At 45.6% G+C, this 20509-nt stretch overlaps 1 protein-coding gene across 7 annotated transcripts in view; it reads right to left on the bottom strand.

Moving 5' to 3' along the window:
- Positions 1–20509, bottom strand: part of Ten-m (teneurin transmembrane protein Ten-m) — a 138455-nt gene that overhangs the window by 115434 nt on the left and 2512 nt on the right. The gene's annotated exons all lie outside the window — the stretch shown is intronic.

Here is a 20509-nt window from a genome sequence, read left to right as displayed (position 1 = left end):
GTCGATTGATTGAGTTTCCCTCTGGCTCCCCCTCTGGCACTCCCTCCAGCACACACTTGCCATCATCTTTCTTGGCCAATCAGCGGAGCAAACTAGCTGCAATTTATCCGAATTAGGGCCACGTCTCTCTGCTGCCTAAGCCACATTACAAGCTACGCCGGACCGAGTTCAACTGCAAATGCAGACGCTAATCGCGTTATCTGCGTCTTTCGCCCATTTTCATTAAACTCAATTCGATTAGAGGCGCACACATGGCCCATCGCTGCCCACCGCTCGCCGTGACCCACTCGATTCATTGGCGAGCATAACGAGCATAACAAGTGGCGCAAATTCGCCCTAGGAAGTGGTGCAGCTCGAAGACGGCCCCGTTGCAGTGGCCGAGCAATTTAATTTCCATTATAGGAGCCAGTCGATAGACCCCAACCCTAACCCGGTCCCCCTCTGAGCCGACCCCTTTCAGGTTTCAACCATTTCGCACAGCTTTGCCAAATGATTAATTAGTCTCTGGCCGGGTCTCTCTCTCTCTCTCTCTCTTTCTCTCTTCCTCTCCCTCTATCTGCGCGGCCTCGTGTTGTTGATATATCTGATGGTTTAATAATCAGACGAAATTGTCCATTGTTGACTGCCGACTGGAACGAGTTCAGAAGGCAAATGCGAAATCATATTTTGTTGGGCCATTTGCTCGCTTCGAGTCGAGAAGAAAGGCCAATTGTTTGTCTTCTCTTCGACATTCGCAGCTAAACGTTCGCTTTCTACAATTAAAGCTAAGCTGCGCATCTTCGCTGATGGAAATCGTGGCCCAACTCTAATTGCCTTGGCTCGGATGGTTTTGTTCCGCTGTTCCCATTGTAAAGCCATTACCCATTAAGATTACTGAGAGTAAAAGTCTCGAGAAACTTACGAAAACTTGCGTGAATTGATCTGATCTGAGCATCTGCTGAATCAAGTTTACATACCTGCAATTAGAGAGGGAAGAAGAAGAAGAGGAATTAGAATGTGAATCAAGCTCGATGGGTAAATGGAAGCACTTTAAGGCTGACCTATTGCCCCGCTGTGCGTTGACCCAACGTTTACACAAGCATTTAGTATGCTCCAATTAGAGTGCCAAATCGACCCGCGCTCCCCACTCTCGCCCCCACTCCGCCCACTCTTCCAGCCCCATGCCAGCTTATTTAGGGTTGCCAATATTATTTAATTTTCACAGCTCTTGCGGCCGCGTCCCACTTCACTTGCCGATTGCCGAGCATCTACCGACGTCAAACAGTTGCGCAAAATTGTCGGAGGAAAAAGCAACAACAACAATAACAAATATTGACATTGCGTTGTAATAACGCTGCATTAACGGTGCTGCCGAGCGCCGTTATCGCGGCAGCCGCACAGCCGAGGGAAACCCAAAATGGCGATTGGCAACTGGCGACTGCGACTGGCGACTGAGGACGGAAATGAAAAGCAACGCCTCCTGCCACAGAGCCAGCCCAATTCGGCTCGGCCAGCGAGAGCTTAATAATGTAAATTTCGCTCTAAGCTATTGCCAAGGACTAATGGTGCGTTTAGTCAGCAACCCCTAAAAGCCGACTACATCAAGCGAAGCAGCAGTAAAATCAAAAGCGCCAGAAAGGAAAAGAAAAACAAAAAACCAAAAAAAAAAAAGAAAACTTTGCCCGCACACGTCACAAGGTAAACTACAGGAAGAAGGAGCAGGAAGAGCAGCAGTAAGAGCTGGAGCTGGAGCAGGAGTCCGGGCTAGGGCTGGGGCTAAAGAAATCATCACGAGCCGCAAGTTTGCGTGTGACGCGAATGTCGCCAGCTGAAATGTCGCTCGCCCGTTTTGGTAAAACATTATTAAGCGCCAAAGATTATGCAAAGAAAAACAAGTGGGAGCAGGCGAAAACCAATATGGCCGCCCTTAGAAGGAGACGAGCGTGTCTCGCTTCCTCATTATACGCTTGTGTAAACACGGGACTCGCTCGCATGTATAGAGGGGCCATAGAGCATATTTTTTTTTAGCTTTTGTGGTGCGGGGAAAACACGTGGAAAAGCTAGGAAACGAGATGCTCGGCAGGAAGCGTTTGTTGTTGCTGTTTCGCATAAATTTCATTGCAGTCGACATCTTCAATTGCTGTGCTGGGGTTGTTATCGGCCTGACTCGCATATCAACACAGAGAACCGATCGCCGTCATCTGATTGCTGGGGGAAAGTGCCCTCCCCCCACCCCAGCTAAACGCCGTCGCTTTGGCTGGCTTTTCCTGCTTTGCACTACCGGCCCCTGTGCACTTGTCGCCCACACGCTCGGCAGGGGGCGGGTCGCATATCCCGGGCGTATTCTGCACTGTGTCAACAGATGTACTCCGGCACTTCCTGGCCCGGGTCCTTGCAATGTCTGAGACTTTTCTTTTTTTTTTTCCTGTTGTTTTTTTTATTATTAAGAATAAAAACAATAACGACGGTCGCACGTCTCCTCCTGGCACAACATGTATGCAGCCCTTTTCAGGCTTTCATCTTTATGTCACCGCATCGATTTTTGTTGGCCCGCCTCAGTGGCTGCCGCGTCCTGCTGGCTGTCTTCATCAGACTGCCACTTAAGAGCCATCCCAGCCCTCCATTTATACCCTTGGCTAAAATTGTTTGTTTGGGGATTTGCATGTTTTCTGCACACGCTCCACTTCGGCTTACTCCGCACGCCGGGGCATTGTCTCTATTAGAAGTTAACGCATATTTATTGTCGGCTTTTGCACCTTGAGCCTGCTTCGGATCTGTTTTTGTTTTCTGTTGTTTTTCCCCCAGCCCAGCCTTCGCGTCTTTGGCTTTTTTTGCTCGAATGGAATTGTTAATAAGCTTGCCGCTTGATTTTTCACCATGTGTGGCTGGCTGGGAGGGGAGGGGCGGGAAATCTCTTATCAGAAAGCCCGCAAAAAGCCTTCAGCGCCTAAAATTAGACTTCCATTTGGGGCAACTGAGTGCGGCCCCGCTTGACAACTCAATCAGCTTGATTAACATTTTACTTTCCTGCTCCGTCTGGCTCTTAGCCTTGGCATTTGCTTAAGCATTAGCCGCCCGTCGGCGTCTCGAGTGCCTCAAGAGTTGCGAAAGTGAGAGTGAAAGAGAGCGCGAGGGAGCCCCAACCCCAGGCCAAAGGCAAGAAGAAGAAGAAGAAGAAGATGGCGATGAAGTGGCTTTCGAGAGAGCTGAGCCTGATTTCACTTTGGCCACAATGGATTTATTGTTTGCACTCACAGCGGAGCCCTGCTAAAAGCCTCTCTAGAGCAATTGCCGAGCGGCGGCGGGAGGTCCCCTTCCCCTGCTGCTGCGCAGGTGGCGGGGCATTAGCAAGCATTTAGTGGGCAATGAGTAAAGTGCGTACACACAAATTAAGTGCCAAAGTAGATGTACGTGACATGGCTAGAGCCGAAAGATCTGGCTGCCGTTCGATTCGGATTCGCTCACTCTGCCGGCAACATGAGCTCTGCACGCTCGCTGCGCAAGGTCAGGGTCCAAATTTGCAAACAAATCATAAAATCGGCGAACGACGAACGACGCCAGGGTCCACTTGAGAAATGATATCATAGCTGGATCTCAGCACTCACCCGAATAGAAAGATCTGCCGAACTTTCCAGTTAAATTCACAGTTCACAATTTCCCTCCAGTATCTGCTGCCTCTTCTCGAGATATTCGCAAGCTTTATGAACAAAATAACTGTGCACATTAAGCGCTTACTGTTGCTAATCATGATATTGGCAATTGCTTGGGATTGGCGGACACAAAAATCTGGAGAGACCTTTGCCCACTCGCTGTCAGCACAAACTGAAATTGGATTTCGGGAATGTGGAATACAAAGCCTGCCTAAGCTCGGAACAGCTTCCACTGTGGATCGCAAGCTCTTGGCCCGATCCGCGTCTGTTGGGGACCCTTTAGAGCGCTTGGAGAGTGCAATTAAGATACAAAATTTGAGCCTCAAATCGATTTTGGTCACAAATTGATTCTGACAAGCAATTTACTTAGTATTACGAAAAGGCCTTGCGGCCTTTCCCAACTGAGCTCGCTGTGCTCATATTTAAATTTCGTTCTCGATGCCAAGAAGCGCGCAGGCCGCTTTTACCGTTAGCCAGCGGAACCAGCCAGAATTAACAACTGCGGCTCCCACTTCCTGCTCCTACTTTACCTTTGCACAATGCGCCCTGCCCCTGCCCCCCTTTGGGGTCCTCCTTCACGTGCGCTGAAATTTTAAGTGAGTTTTTCAGTGAGTCGACGTTTGGCTTTTAATGACGTCGTCGTCGTCGACGTTGTCGACTCTGGGGCATTCTTATGCACCAACACACGAGAAAACACACTCGACGGAGCGTGCGTACATGTGTGTGCGTGAGTGTATTGGTGGGGTGTGTGCGTGAACATATTTATACAGAAATTTAAATTTTAAAACAACATCTCGATTCCGTTTTTTCTCCTTCATTGCCAGTTGTTTCATTACCTAAGCCCGAAGCTCAAGTCGAGGCTGGGGCTGGGGCTGAGGCTGATGCTGAGGTTGAACTTAAGCTACGCTAACGACCAACTCCACTCCGACTCCAGCAAGCGACCAGCCCGAGGACAGAATGCCAGCTGGGCGAGCCGTTGAGTTGCTGAGTGGGTGAGTGGAGCATGGACGTCGCTCCTTAAAGCTCCGGCAAGGAGCAAAATGTCATTTTGTCACGAAGCGGTCGCTACTTCATCATCGTCATGCTACGCTCCCTGATCATTATGTTTATTAAATTGCCACACACACACACACACTCATTCAGTAAATGTGCTGACATGTTGTTGTTGTTTCGTGTTCTCTTTTCAGGCAGTCAACCAGTCTTGCAGTCAGTCAGTCTATTGGCTTTTCCTTAACCAACGTGTCTTACAGTGAAAGTCACAGCTCGCTCTGACTCACTTCTCATTTTCCATTTTCATTTCTGCCAGTTCTGGCAGCTACTCCCCGGCAATTGCCTTTCAAGCGCCTCAGTCTGCTCTCATTTTCTGCAGCAATTTGCATATTTTGAGCACACACACACACACCCACTCGGCCAGTCGCACACGCGCCCAGCATGTCAAACAGGTGTATGGCCTCAGGTGTGCAAGACGAGCGAGACACAATTAATGCCCAGCCGAGAAGTCAGCCCGTCTGTCTGTCCACTCCATAAACAACTCAAATCGTATTTGTATTTGTTCTTGTTTTTGTTGTTGATTCCTCTCGCCAGACGCTGCTCGGGCAATTAATGCAGAGAATGGAGCTTCTTCTACATATGCTTCTCACACCTTGCGATAAATTTTCAAATTTTCATTCACGCCTCATAAAGCGCAAAGCCAGATCAGCCAGAGGCCTAAACATGTCAACGCAATACATAATTTGCATGTCTCATATTTTCATAGCTGCGGCAGCCAAACACCCACCGAAGACACACACACACGACACCTACACGACACACACCCACACACACACACACACATAGATAAGAGAAAGATATGAAAGAAGAAAATCAAATAAAATGTCAAAGAAAATGCTGCAAAACCAAATGGAAAATTCTGTCCTTGTCGCTGTCGCGTTTCATTTCATTTTATTTGATTCCCGTTGTATTTTATTTATTCATATGTGCGTGTGTTTGTGTGTGTGTGTGTGTGTGCAACCACTGACAGTGTTGTCTATGTTAATTTTTGTTTATTTTATTTATGTATCGCACACAAACATATATTCTTTTCTTTTATCCCGCTGCAAAGTTTCATAATTTTGTTGAGATTTTGGCCAGACTTGTTTGACAATGAAAATATGTGCTTATGGCTGAAAGGAAAAGCGGCCGCTGGCTGGCATTAGGCGCTGCCAGTGCTGCAAAGGAGTCCCGCCTGCATTTTCGGCACATTAATTGGCACGTCAATATCTGTGGCTTCATAAATCAATAAACCAGGCTCCAGAGCACACATCAATTATCCGGCAGACGCTCGCTGCACGCCCCACTGAACTGACGTGAACTGACCACGGACCAGCCACTGCCCTGGCAGAGCTCTGCCAGTCCGCCAGTTTGCCAGTGCCATTCAATTAACACTTACAGCTCACAGCGGAAAGCAGCCAGACGCTAATTACAGACACACACACGCACACACACACACACACGTGGGGGAGGGCACACGCAAGCAACGCGTTCCCCTGGTCAGAGAGTTTCGTTTCATTTGTTCGCGTAAATTGTATAATTAAGTTGAAGTTGTTTAACAAATTTGTACAACAATAAATTTATTAGCATTCGAAACTGTCTCGCTCTAAGCTGTTGGTCTGGCTCCTGCTCCTGCTCCAGCTCCTGCTCCTGCTCCAGCTCCTGCTGCTGCTCCTGCACTGTTGCAAAGTTGCATGTCAGAGTTAATTGTTGACTTTGGTCGCTGCTGAAAGTGTGCAGGTGGTAAACTGTCAACCATGGAGCCCAGCAGGCGCCAGTACAGCCCGCCCACACCGGGGAGGAGGGGCGCTGCAGTCGGGGTAAGTTTGCAGCATTCTCGTTTATATGTTCGTCTATTAAATGGAATCTATAATTTGTTGTGTGTTGTGAAAGCTGAGTGTCAAAGCTCGCTGATGCCCTTTGATTGCTGGCTCATCAAGTCGAGAGTCCGGCGAATGTCACGCTCCGGCTGTGCTCCGCCTGCAATCCCCGGTCAGCCAAGTGGAAGGCCGTTAAATTTGTAGCCCATATATTCAATGCGCGGCACTCGATATTACGAAATTGCGGAGAATATCGCATTTAGGCGCTGCTCCGCGCTGAGCTCTGACTGCCTCAACTTTATGGCTGCACGTCGGCGGATTGTCGCAGGACCCGCAGCCCGCCGCCCGCAGCCCGCAGCCCGCCGCCCGCAGCCCGCAGCCCGCAGCCCGCCGCCCCCTGGCCCGCTGTCCTACCGCAATCCTTGTCGCCTTTTCACACGTAATAAACGAAGCTGTAAAGCGACGTGGACGACGATGAAACAACATTGCCGCATCCACATTCCACGGCCAAGTGTAAAAGTTGTGCACTGCTTGGCACTTCTTGTGCCGCCCCCGCCCTGCTCCAGCCACCCCACTCACACGTCCTGTCGCCCGCCGCCTCGATTTGTCTTGGCTTTCTTCTGCTGTACGCACGATTTGTAGTCGTTCGTGCTGCGCCAAAGTTTTCTTTCGCCTTGCCATGAAATATAAATAACATTTTCAGGCGCTGAAAAATTTATGAAATACGCCGCCCCATCAGAGCAAGCCCGTAGTCAGTCCGGCGAAGCCGCGCAGTCGTCCGGCAATCTGCTCGGGGCAATCTCACGTATCGATTTTCAGGATAAACTTGAGGCCAACTTTCCTTGGCCTGGGTCTGGACTGAGACTCAGAGACTCTGAGACCGAGACAGAGTCTGAGCTTTCCATTCTTGTTCTGCTTCCTGTTATGGTGTTCTGCCACATTTTCACACTTTATTAAAGCGCCAAAGTAAAAGTCGAAAGTTAGTTGTCTAGTTTATAGTTTGGGACAGCGCGGCAACTTTCTGCGCCTGCACAAATTTAAGGCTCGGCTGCTTATGAAAATGCATGGCAGCAATCCATGCGATGATGTCCTGCGGTTAGCCCCGGCCCATTAGGCAAACCCCGCCAACCGGCCGGCGAGCCGGCCAGGCGGCCATCGCTTCCCATTGTTCTAATGAAAACGTAGGCCTGCGTATTATTCACGATTAGATTTCCGGCTCCTGTTGTTTACTCTTTGCTGATTTATGAACATCATTAAAACTTTTTATATCGTGATAAACTTTACGCTCAAGGACGTCACAGGACGACAGGACGACAGGACGACAGGACGACAGTTGGTCTATGCCAAAGTATACATTGGAATTCTCTTCTTCGCCTAGTTGTTGTTGTTGTTTTCTCTTGCTCAAGTTCCTTTCAGTTTCCACCCACCCCCAGCTGCCCCGCAGCCATTTCCAATTTTCATTTACCAGTCCGAATCACATAACAAATGCAATTGTTTAGTTCGTTGCGTTTCCTTCTGTTTCATTCAATTCGAAAGCTGAAGCTGCTTTTATTTATTTTTTTATTTTTTATTTTATTTCGTTTTATTTTTTCTTGTACTTTGTTGCCGCAAAATGAAATTGGGGAATTTACTTTAATTTGTTTTTCGTGCCGCCGCAGCAGGCAACCCCTAACCGCGTTAGCTCTCAGCTCTCATCTCGCAGCTCCAGCTCCAGCTCCTGCTCCTGCTCCTGCTCCTGCTCCTGCTCCTATTGTATTATTGCTCTGCTACCCCCAAATACTCCGAGCGAGAGCTGCTCAGCTCGCTTTTTAAAATCAATTTCGTCTACTTTTGTGGCTCTGCGCCCCCTGCGCCCTCTGCCCCTTCTCCCTTTCCCACGGCCCCTGCTTTTGTTTTGTAGTTTCGCTCAAATTGAATTTGGCATAGAACTTCCATGCTGAAACGCTTGGCTCGGGACGGTGCTCCCTACCGGCAGAAAGAGGTGAAAGGCCGCTCGGCTGCTTCTTCTGCCACTGCAATACGTTCGACTCAGCCACAAGCTGTTGTTGCATTGTTCGCTTGTCAGGCATTCGCCTTCAGTTGCTGCCACAGTTCCCAAATGCAAAACTCTATTAACTTACATTATTGGCCGGGCACATGTGAATGCGTGGAGCACCCAGCACTTAAGGAAGCAAACCCGCTGCCAGCTGCGGCAATTGCTTATTCCTTTGAGCCACACTCGGGCTAACAAACTGCTCTCGTCTATATGAGGCTTACCTGCCAACGCCGTCGCACCTAGGTGCGAACAAATGACGAACGCATCTGACATAGCCAAGCGAGGAGGCACTCTGAATAGTTCACCTGTGTCTGGTCTGTGCGTCAGTCCGACTGTCCTGCGCTCTGCCGGAAGTGGCGTCCGGCTGTGTCTGTCGCCCAGCCTCGGCCGGTGCGTGCTTTGTTAGCGAAAGCAACGCAGCTAAAAATTGCTCTCAAGGCGCCAGTAGCGAGCTGCGTGTTTGAGCCGGGCTGAAGCAGGAGCAGGAGCAGGAGCAGGAGCAGGAGGAGGAGGAGGGCGCGCTTACACGAGAGGTGTTTGGAATTTCATTAATATTTTATTACTTTTTTCGCCGACTGCTGCAGTGCTGCTGGGGACGACTCGGCTGCTTTTTCTTGAATTTATTAAAAGTGCCGGCTGCCGCCCGTGGAATATGTTACTTTGAATTCATCACGGGAGTCGAGCGCTGGGCTGAGGCTGCAGCCCTGGCGAAATATGGCCGTGTAACAATCAAAGTATCCCAGTGCACACAGCGTATCTATGGCAGATCAGTTGAGCAAACAGAACATCTCGATGTCACTGATAAGGAGAGTGGGATAGTCAGACGGGGGGCGGCAGCGGCGGCGGCTACTAATGAAGTCTTTGTGCCATTAACCATAGAGAGATGATGATGGCATAAACAAGCTTCGAGTGTCGCTCTGTCAGTTTCAGAGGCGGAGCGAGCGAGGTCCATTGTCCATTGTCGATGGCTCAAGTTTATGCCAACAAAACATGATTGAACATGATTACTGTCACACATGCCAGGCAAAAACTGACAGCAAAATGTCAGAGTGAGGTCCGGCCGTAGCTGGAGCTGGAGCTGGAGCTGTGGCTGCAGGTCCGGCTGTCCCGTAGTCTGTCTGGCAGCCGGCTGCTGACAAACGTGGAGCACAAAGCAAACAAACCTAGTACTTGCTCTGAAGTTATTATATTTCCACTTATTGACGGCCAAAATGAAATGAAAACAATCAAATGACAACTGTCAGCACAAAATTTTCTATTTTCCGACAGAGTTTCCCAGCTTCGCAGAGACGCCGGAATAAAAGAGCTCAGGCATTTCATTGTCTGCTATTTCCATGGCGCAGGGGCCTGTGCCACGCCCTCCATCAAGTTGGCCCCAAACTTTCTCAAGCAACCAGAAAAAAAACATATAGATGGGGCGAGAGTGAGCTGGGAATAGAATTCGAATCGAGGCAAGAGTTTAAGTAAATTATTTTGTCAGGGCAGAGCGAATGCAGGAGGCAGCCCGAATCCCTCGACTTTTATTTGCTCTCTCGTCTTATCCCCGTCCTGCGGTAGGAGCGAAACTTTTGCGAGGCCTCGGCACGCGTTTTTTGTTCCTTGTTTCGGTTACCTTAAGAGTTTTTCGCCGCTTTTATCGGCGCACTCTGAATCTGAGCCGAATACGCGGCGTATGCGCAATTTGTGTGGCAGCACATCAAATAAATTGCAGTGCAATAAACCACAGAAGACAAAGAGAGCGAATAAGCAAGGCAGCGACTGAGGGGGGCGAAGCACTGCAGAGGCGAACACAACAAAGCCATACGAACATTTTCGTAGGCAGAGCAATAAGTGCAAACATTTCACTTTCGAGTCGGGCCTTTTCTCTGCATCTCCGAGCGCTGAGGCTGACACAATTAAGCCGTACCTTCCTTTGCCTGGGCGTGCCCGCCCGCCCCCAGCCCCTTGCCATGCTCGACTGTGCGAGTTTTTCACTTTCACTGAGGCTGGGCTAATGTAAATTGTGAATGCTGTCAGCTGCAGAAGGCTCGCCAATGCGTAAGTGATATAATCCATCCCCCTTTCGTATTTCGCATGAGACTTCTTATGTGCCCTAATCGGTCTTAGTCGAAGGCATATTGAATACGTATATCTAGAACGTAAGTTATAAAAAACAAAAAGAAAGAAAGAAAGAAAGCCGAACCTGGCGTAATGCTGTTCTTAAAGTGTGCTCTGTATGATTTACAAACCCTTAAGTATCTATCTCCTCTTCTTGTATGTTAAAATATAACAAAATAAATGGTTAAGTTTGATATAAACTGCTTATTACAGAAATAAAATTTCTTACTGTTTAGGAATTCCTGATACCATATAAATGATATTTATTTTTAACAAAGCCCCATGAAAAGGAAATCAGGTCTGCTTCTTGATTAAAAGATACAATATGCTTTGTTGGTATACAATGTATGATTGGATAAATAAAACTTTCTTTGAGCTGTACTTGAATTGTCCTCTAAAGATAAAGATATAAAGATATATATAATGAACGATTCTTATATTTTTTTAGGGGTTAAAGAAGTTCAGTGTGACAAGTAATCAGACTTTGGGGCTTGATATATATTCCTGCCTATTCCACTCCATCTAGATTATTCAATTTTCTAATAGAAAAAAGGACAAATAATTATACTACATATAAAATTCTTAACTTTTTGATCTTGATCACTGCGATATATATAATATTTATTTAAGGAACAGGGTTCAGAACATCAAAGTGCTTCCATAATAAATTTCGGCATAGAATGAAGGAAGGAAAGAAGAGGAAAAAATCGTATTCTCAAGAATGCAAATCACAAACAAATTACCCGCTGTCCAGGCTGGCGACCCGGGCTTATGAAATGAAATTCCAGCGCTCAACATTATTTCCACGAAATTAAAAAATTTACGCGCACACAATTAATCTTGCAGCAGCAGCAGCCGCAGTGGCTCAGCGAAGAGGAAATCTCGCCAGATAGATGAACAGGCCAGAAGACAAATTCCAAGGAAAATGCACGAGATTTTCTGTTTTCTTTATTTGGGCCCAAACAAGACGAGCAACAAATGCGGCACGTAGCGAACGCTAATCAAATAAAAACATTAGGTAACATTTACACTTTGATAGTCCGCGAGTGAAGGAGAGCAACAGAGAGAGAGAGTGCGTGAGTGAGAGAGAGAGAGATGGTAGAACAGTGTAGCTCAATTTAAACCTGTTTTTCTTGATGCGTATGTTTTCATTCCCTCTCTCCTTCTCCTTCTCATTCTCATTCTCTCTGTCTCTCTTGCTCTTTTTATTTGTATTTTTTCGAGACACTATTATTATTTTACGACTCTCGAATGCCTGCTCCCGCATTTTTCAGCCGGACGCAGGACACTAACGGCCTTTCATTAGGCAGCGACGAGGGTGGGCAAAGATGCCTAAAGCAGGTTATACGATATGCGATATGCATAAAATAAGACAAACAAAGAGAGAGTGAGAGAGAGAGAGAGAGAGAGGGTGAGTGTGGGAGAGAGAATGAGACGGACAGACTGGCAGAGCAAATGACGAACAGCCGGGGCCGAGAAACCTGATGCCTCGTCCTGCGTGTCGCGTCCATTGTAAGTTTATATGCCGAAAATGTGCTAAAAATGTGGTTGTTGTTGGTGTTGCTTGTTGTTGCTGTTGTTGTTAGTGTGGTTGTTGTTGGCCCAACAATCCCCGCACGCAGCGTGTAAATGTATCTTGTATCTTGTATCCACATCTATGCAAGCGCCTAATGTACACACACAAACTTTCCGTCCGGCTCGCCAAAAAAAAAAAAAAAGAGAAAACCAAACAGAAAGAGCCTTCATAAAAATTGATGTTGCATTGTTCCAACTATCGTAAAACTTCCATTAGACGAACGCACTGCGTGCAGCAGGCAAATGTATCTTAAAGATACAAATTTCTGGTGATCGGCTCACAGCTTTAACTCTGCCTTTAGACGGCCTGCAATTCAGCTCATCATTTGGCAGTATCAGTCGCCTTATCACTCGATCTCTGCGCAGTCCCAACTTCCAGCTGCCTCAAGTGCCCATATAAAGCATTCTCCCCTATATTCAGCTCGCTTAACTGAACATGAAAACTACTCAAGTGTCCTCAGCCTCGGCTGAAGAACCCAAGAGTCGAGCCGACTAACATATTTACACACGCACACACGCACAGCCAGCGTCTGTCCCACTCTCTCTCTCCCTCTCTCTCCCTCCCTCTTGATGTACAGCTGCGACATTGTTTCGACTACCGCCTAATGCTGCTTCAATAACAACAGCCGCTACAAACAAGCCAACAACATTTTCCATTTTCCTGCTCGTCTTGCTCTCCCCTCTCACTCACTCCCTCTCTTACCGTGCTGTGCGCCTATTTTGCTGCCTATTTGTTTTGGTCTCAAATGTATCTTAAATTTTATTTTATTGTTTTGTTTCGTTGCGCTTTGTCTTTCCTTTCGTCTTCTATTCCTTCAGCTTCTATCTCTTTGCCTGCTATACCATAAAAACGAAAATGATTTTCACTGATTTTCTCGCTCTCTCTCTCTCTCTCTCTCTCTGTTTCGTGTGGTATTTGTCAACGTGGTTGTGCTGGATTTTCCATCTGATAAGCCCTAGAAATGTTCTTTTCCTTATCTGCTCTCTCTCTCTCTCTCTCTCTCTCTCTCTCTCTGTCCTTTGTTGTTGCTATTTTTATCGTTCGCCTCTAAAGACGAAATGTCCAAACTCTGGGCGCAGCGTTATGAAGGGAATTTCTATTTTGTTTATCCAAAGAACGCGCTGCGCCAAATTTTATTAGTGACCGCATTTTGTTTGCCTTTTTAGTGGGCCAACAGCTGGCGTCCAGCTCCGTCCAGTCCGTCCCCCTGTCCTGTCCTGTCCTGTCTTTATCTGTTGCCTAATTTCGTCCTCTAAGCCGATTAAGGGTGCCCAGATTTCGGCGCATTAAAACTGTATGTGTATGAGTGTGTGTGTGTGTTGTTTTCTTCTTCTGCTTCTTCTTCTTCTTCTGCTTTTTTATTATTTGTTGGATTTATTACAGCGCCAGCCTTTACACACAAACAAGCGCACACTCGAGTATATATCGGTCAAAAGTTTGATTCTTTCTCTGCCGCTCTCTCTCTCTCTCTCTCTCTCGCAGTCTGTCTCTCTCGCCTTGGTAGCTTCCGGGCAGCGCTGATAAATGAAATCTTTCAGAGCCACAGCCTGCAGTGGTGTGAGCTCCGTTCAAGTGGCATATATTCGAGTATTTATAGCGACTCTGATATATTTTATTAGTGATAGCCGGCAGCTGGCAGCAGCTGAGGAGAGGAAGTGGCGCGGGCATGGGCGTGGCGCGAAGGCGTCGATTGGCAAGTGCATTCCCACAGCTAGCTACTGCGGGAAGTCCCCCAGCATCACATCCCATCGCATCACATCACATCACTTCGCATCACATCACATCATCATCAGGCTTCAATGTAAAACCCATTCGGGGCGCACTAAAAATTTGTCGTTCCATAGAGTTTTTAACAACTTCTGAAAAACTCTCGGGCAAACATAATTTTTTATGGGCTGCCTAGGAGAGGAGTCTCTGTCTCAGCTTCGAGTGCAGCTTCAGTTGTGGGGTTTTGGCCAACGCTTAATGCAATTAAAAATAAGAAATGCTGGGCGCTCGTAAAAGCCAAGCCAAGCCAAGGCAAGGCAAGCCCGGCCAAGTCAGGCAACAACTCAACTGAAACAAATTTGCATTCAGTTGTGAAACATTCTATAAAAAATAATAAATTTAATGTTCGACAATAAAAAGGCGAAACACTCGCATATTTTTATGGGTTTTGCGTGCTCCGGACTGGGTCCTGGGGGCCGCCAACCTAGAGAGCGAATTCACAGCAGTTGTGCTGCTGCAATTACTGTAAACAATCATCAGTCACTCAGTCAGACAGTCAGTCAGGCATTCAGTCCGCCATCCAGCCACTAAGTCCAGACAATGTGCTCGGCTCATAAAATGCTATACATTGTGCGTGGCATGTGGTGACTAATGCCTCGGATTGTGGCAGACGAAACAGAAGCTGTCGCAACTTCGGGAGCAATCGAAGGCAGTTGGAGCATCCGCGGGCAGATGTTTGCCTGGGAAGGGAATAGCTCTCCCCAGCCCAAACTCGAATTCAATTGTAAACAAATATCAAACACCAAGTCAGCATTAATTCTGAGTGCGAGATCGAAACCTGGCACGAATATTATTCGACTCTAAGCGGATTTATTCCAACGATTCAAAAATCAAATTATAATATGAACGGGTAAGCATCGGCTCCCATTCCCAGTCCATCCCTTTCATTGCCAGCGACCCTCGGCAGCAGGAAGCGTCTGCCAATGAGGCGTGGCATAGAAAACGAGGCGCTCTGCATAGGGCTGCGGCATAATGCCCTGGCCTAATCTCGAAATGACAAAGCGACATTAACGACCTATCAGCTGGTGGTGCAACTGCACCACAGAGAGAGAGAGAGAGCAAGGGAGAGAGAGAGAGAAGCTGGAGACGAGTGCAGAGCACGTCTCGCAGCAGGTCAGGCCAGGTCGGGCCGGGTTTTCACCTTTCACACACCTAACGAATTGTCGGTGCTAATTTATCTCTCAGCCAGGGATTGCCAGCTCGAATATTGCTCATTTGCGGTTGTCCTGCGCCTCATTGAGGTCCGAATGCCTCTAGGAACCCGCCCCCTTCCAACGTGTGTCTGGGTCGAGTGCATGGGCCTGCTTATGGCCTGTTGAGTGTGCGTCATATACATACATACACATACATATGTATTTTAGTCCTTGTAGTCCTTTTATGCGTTGCGAAAAAAATTGCTGCAGACAAAGAGGCCGCTCGTTGTGGCCTCCTGCTGTTTACGTGTAATTTTCCCAACATTTTTCTTCTCAGTCAAATGTCCGTTTCCCTCGCCTCGCGTCTGCTCTGACATTTTGCATTTCCCAACTATGGCGCTCTGTCAATTTTTTGTCGCTGCCATTTTTACTCCTTTTTCCCCGTTTTACCCGTTTTTCTTTTTTCCCCTTTCAATTTGGGCTGCTACAAATCGCTTTGATTTACATAATTCTGCGCACAATTCGACGCATAGTTTTGCATATTACTTCTTTTTGCTATCGTTGTTGTTGTTGTTGTTGTTGTCGTTGTTGTCGTTGGCTGTTTGCAAATTTTTTGACAGCTGTCAGGAAGTAACAAGTTGGAATTTCGCTCGCCGGCGCCTAGTCAGCTTCTGTCATTGACAGTTTCCGCAGATCTCTCTTGGAAAAAGGATGCGAAAATCGTTGCTGCAGAAATTTTACATTTGTCGCCGCCATGGCCCGGCCCCAGGGCGAGGCTCCTGCTGCTGCAGAGCAATGTAAAGATTGACAATTTTGATATGGACTTTACTGGCCTTTTCTTGTCGCCGCAGGTCCTAATATGACAGCTGTGCTTATGGCATCATTAAGGCCCATCGGGCCCGCCAGCCAGGTTGATTTTAGAGATAAGCCGCTGAGCAGCTTATCGGCAAGTGAGGATTAGGCGCCCAGCCATCAGCTCTAATCCGCACTTGGTCGCCAGATCACTTAGCCAAACAGAGGCAGGGAGAGAGAAGGAGCTGAAGAGGATTTTTGCTAGCCGATTATAAAACTATACACAGGGAATTGCAATCACTATTGCTTGTATACAGATAAAAGTAACAACAATATATTGTGACATTGTAGTAGAATATGTTGATATGTATAATAGAAATACTACTTTGAACTTTCTCTCTATTTAAGTCAATATTTAATGATAACAATTTTTAAAGAAATCATTTTTATTTTTGTGCCAATCAATGCGTCCTTTAATTATTTCAGATTAAACTTAGAAACCCACACAAGGTCTGTTTGTATATACATATCAATAGTATTTTAAATATATAAGATTCAGGAATTGACAGAATTCCAAAGAAATTTAATGATTTTCCATTCCAATCTGAATTTTGTAAAAAGATGAAAGGCTTTTGAATAGAGACAGAAATCAAAAATCAACTCAAAAGAAATTCAAAGCTAAATTACATTTCAATGAGAGACAAATAAAACTAATTAAACGACAATATCCAACCAGCGAAGGTTTTCCGATATGCGATTTTCGGGCTTAAGTTCGATTTAGCATTTGCCAGCAATTGTAAACTGCATCTATGACGCACCATCGAAAGTGAGCGGTTGCAAAGGCCCTACAAAAATAGTCCGCGCCTATCGGAGTGGAGTGGATTGGAGTGGAGCACTACGTCAAGTGCAAATCTATTGAAACATGCGTTGCCAAGAAGCAGCAGCAAACCAAGAAAACCACCGCAGCCGCCAACAATAATTGCCGCAACAAATCTAAACAACAACAGAGCGAGCTATGTTTATGTTAGAGTGAGGCCATTGGGAGTCGACTAGAGATACCCTGTAGACTGAGTCACGTAGTTTCAATCTCATTTTCAGTTTACAAATTAGTGTTTAATCGTACAACTTAAGCAACTTAAATGTGAATGTGATCAACTAGAAGATACCCTATACAGAATATGCTATATTACAAGTAAACAGAGAAATATATATATTTTCTAATAATGAATAAAACAATTTGTAGTCGATAGATAGTTTATAGATGGTTATAGTTAGAAAGAGTTTATGTTATATATATTTTATAGAGGTATATTGAGAATTGCATATGGCCCGTCGAACAGAAGATACCTCTTTACGAGCACATTAGGGAGTATATTATTCTCTAGTTATTTATCAGAGCAGTTCAGCATACCCCATCTGTCTAGCACTTTGAGTGAGCTGCTGAAATCAACTTAATCCAAATACTAAAACGCATTAACATGTTATGGAATATTAGAAAGAATCCAGAATTTCGCAAAGAAACGCCCAAACCGAACAAAAATAAACAAGTGCAGGGTGCGAGGGGGCCAAGTGGATACTCAACAATCGCCGCTGGGGCCAAAGGTGGAAACACGACCACTAATGTGGGCGCGCGGCCTCATTAAGTGGGGCGGGACGGGGCGGTGTTTCGGGGCGGGTATCATAAACTAATCAGCCGCAACATAAACAAATACTTTTATTTTATTTATTTGGTTTTTGCGCTGCTGGAAAATCATTGTGAGAAAATTGAAAATCGAAGTGTTTCCACTCTCTGTTTCCACTCAGAATGCGACCTTGTTGAATTCCAATTTCGAAATGCGTTGCGTGCTTCCCTCACCCGAAAGGCGCTCGGCTAATTTGGCTAATTGGTTCTGGCCAAAATAAAAATGTAGTCATTGATGCAAATCGGAAGCCGTAAAATAAACATATGTACATATATACAAAATTTCTAATATTCGCAGCAATTGGGTTTTTTGTTTTTAAATATTTTTTTTTCCTTTCTTTTTTTCGCTTTTTCTGTGCTTCTTCCTCTTTCTTTTTTGCAATATTTTCACACATCAACAGCTGCCAAGCGAGAGAAGAATTTTTCTCATTTTCTATTCTCCGCGCATTTTTATGCTACCATAAAAACAAAAACAGAAACGAAACCAAACCAAAAGAAGGCGCAACATTTTCGCTCAGAATTTTTATGGCATGCTGAGCGGGTGGAAGGAGGCGTGGAGTGGGCGGAGGGGATGCCAAAGTTAGGGAACATTCACTGTCTATTGGTAGGAGCCGGGTTGCCTTTACCAGCTGCCCGCTGAAGTGGTTCACAATTTACGAGCCGCGCCCCCCGCTCTCGACGGCTTCCATTCGGCAAGCCAACATTTTATTGAATTTTATTTCATTCGCCAAAAGTGAAGTGCCGAAAGTCGCCTTTGTTGTTGTTGTTGTTGTTGTCGTTTCAGTTGTTGTTGTTGTTGTTGTTGCTGTAGCAGTAGCCGTTTTGCAATTTATTGCTTGCAGTTACGAAATTTATTTCTGTGTTTTTGCTGTAAATTTACAATTTTGTTTTGCGGGATTCTTCACTCGAGCCAGCAGGTAGTCAAGCCGTTCACTCATTCTTTCACTCTCCCTCTCGCTGTCGCTATCGCTCTCTTATTCTCTCTCTCTCTCTCTCTCTCTCTCTCGCTCTCACGCTGTCAACACCTTGCATGCAGCATAGAAGAAGCGTTTCTTTTGCTGCCTTCAACTCTCTTTCTAGCTCTCTTTGCTCTCTCCCATTCTCCACCTATTTGACTTCGCTTTTGTTGGCTCTGCCTGTGTGCGTGTGCCTGTGTGTGTGTGTATGTGTGTAATTCGCTTTGACTTCAATTGTTCAGCAATTGTTTTTATAGCGCCAGCAAGCGGAGGAGATGAAGCGAAAGAGGAAATGCCAGAAGTAAAGTTATGTAAATTACATGCGTGCGAGCGAAAGAGAAGGAGGATGGATGGTCGGAAATAATAAAATTGATCTAGGACTTCGCACTCATATTTGCGGCTGGCTACAAACGTTTCGTTCTGTTCTTATCGTATAGAACCAAATCAACTATTTATTAGAGAATGTTAATTAGGAAAATGTGCATTCTCTAATAATTGCATTAATCACTTTCTTATCTTGTTTCATTGCAATTCCAATAAAAATAATATAAATGTAGCCATGCATCTGGAAGTTTGTCAGATGGGAAAAGTAGTTGCTTGGATTTTGTGGAAGGGATTAGATTAAATTTGCCAGGCAACAAACGACGGAAAATCGTTGTGAAAAGCGGCAAAAGCAAAAGGACGGAGAGGCAGGACGCAGACCTGAAGGCGTACATACTGCGAAACGCAAGCAAAGGACAACAGGCAGAAAGGACAAAGAGGACACAGCAGGCTGAGAGGACTGAGAGGCTGCGACTCGCAATTGTAACCAAACTCCACTCGAAACCCTAACTCGAGAGTTTTTCGAGGTTTTTCCCTCTTCTAACAGACGCCGCAGCCGCAGGCGTCGCATTTGGAATTCTTAAACATGGAAATGGAAATGGAAAAGGGATGGGGAATGGGAGTGGGAATTGAAATTGTGATTGGATGGAAACAGCGGAATGGAACGGCGACCTGCTGCATCGTTTGCTAGCTCTTTTTATTATTATGATTTTAATGCTGCTTTTGTCTATTATTAACAATCCGCTCAGCTGGAAAAATCGGAAAAGTCGTGTTCCCGATCCAACCTCGAATATCGAATTCACTTTTCGGGCTCAACGTGGCTTTTCCCTAATTTGTTTAATTTATGCAAAATGTGTTGGCAGCGATAAGCGCCGTTAATTTTTCGGTTAAAGTTGTCCCCAGTTTTTCGTCCTGGCACACTTTGCGCAAATGAAAATGATAATGAAAATCAAAACCAAAATCTGCTCCGGCATTTTCATTTCTCGGCTGGCTGCCTTTCAAAGCTTCCCCTGGGCGCACGGCTTAACGGACTTAGCTCTGAGCTGGCTTAGTTCAAATAATTATTGAATTTCCATCGAGGCAGTGCAATGAACAATAAGTTTCCCACTAATGAGCCAAACAGTTTTCCCCGGAATTAGCTCCAACTGAATTGCTGGATCAGGAGCTAAGCCAACGACTTTCCTCTACCGATTTTTAATTTCACTAATGCCTCAGCTAATGACACCTAATGCATGTCTTATACACTCCATAAACTTAACTGAATTCAATTACCAAGAACTACGATATTATTTTGAATGCAAAGTATTAGAGATTTTACCATTTATAGTTCAACATTACATTTATTTTAAAAGGCCTATTTAAATGGAAACTTTAAAGGCGTAAAAGTTGTGTGAATGAATATAAATACCTTAAACTTTATCGAAAACTGTCAAATTTCAAAAGTTTTAAATCATTCATTAACATGAATGTACCTTCAAGTTTCATTTGGTTGTTTATAGTATTCAAGTAGAAAAGTTTTATTTCCATATTCTTAAGTCACTCCTTAACAAGTCTAAAACTCAAATAATATTACGGAATAAACATCTTTAAAATGTATTTTTTTATTTTAATATTTTGAAATCATTCATTCACAAAGTGAAGGCCTCATAAGTGTTACTTTGTCTCACATTCTT

This window comes from Drosophila arizonae, chromosome 4, assembly GCF_054131065.1.
Source record: "Drosophila arizonae isolate 15081-1271.41 chromosome 4, UAZ_ARI_1.0, whole genome shotgun sequence".
NCBI lineage: Eukaryota > Metazoa > Arthropoda > Insecta > Diptera > Drosophilidae > Drosophila > Drosophila arizonae.
This window is presented reverse-complemented; position numbering and strand designations above follow the sequence as displayed.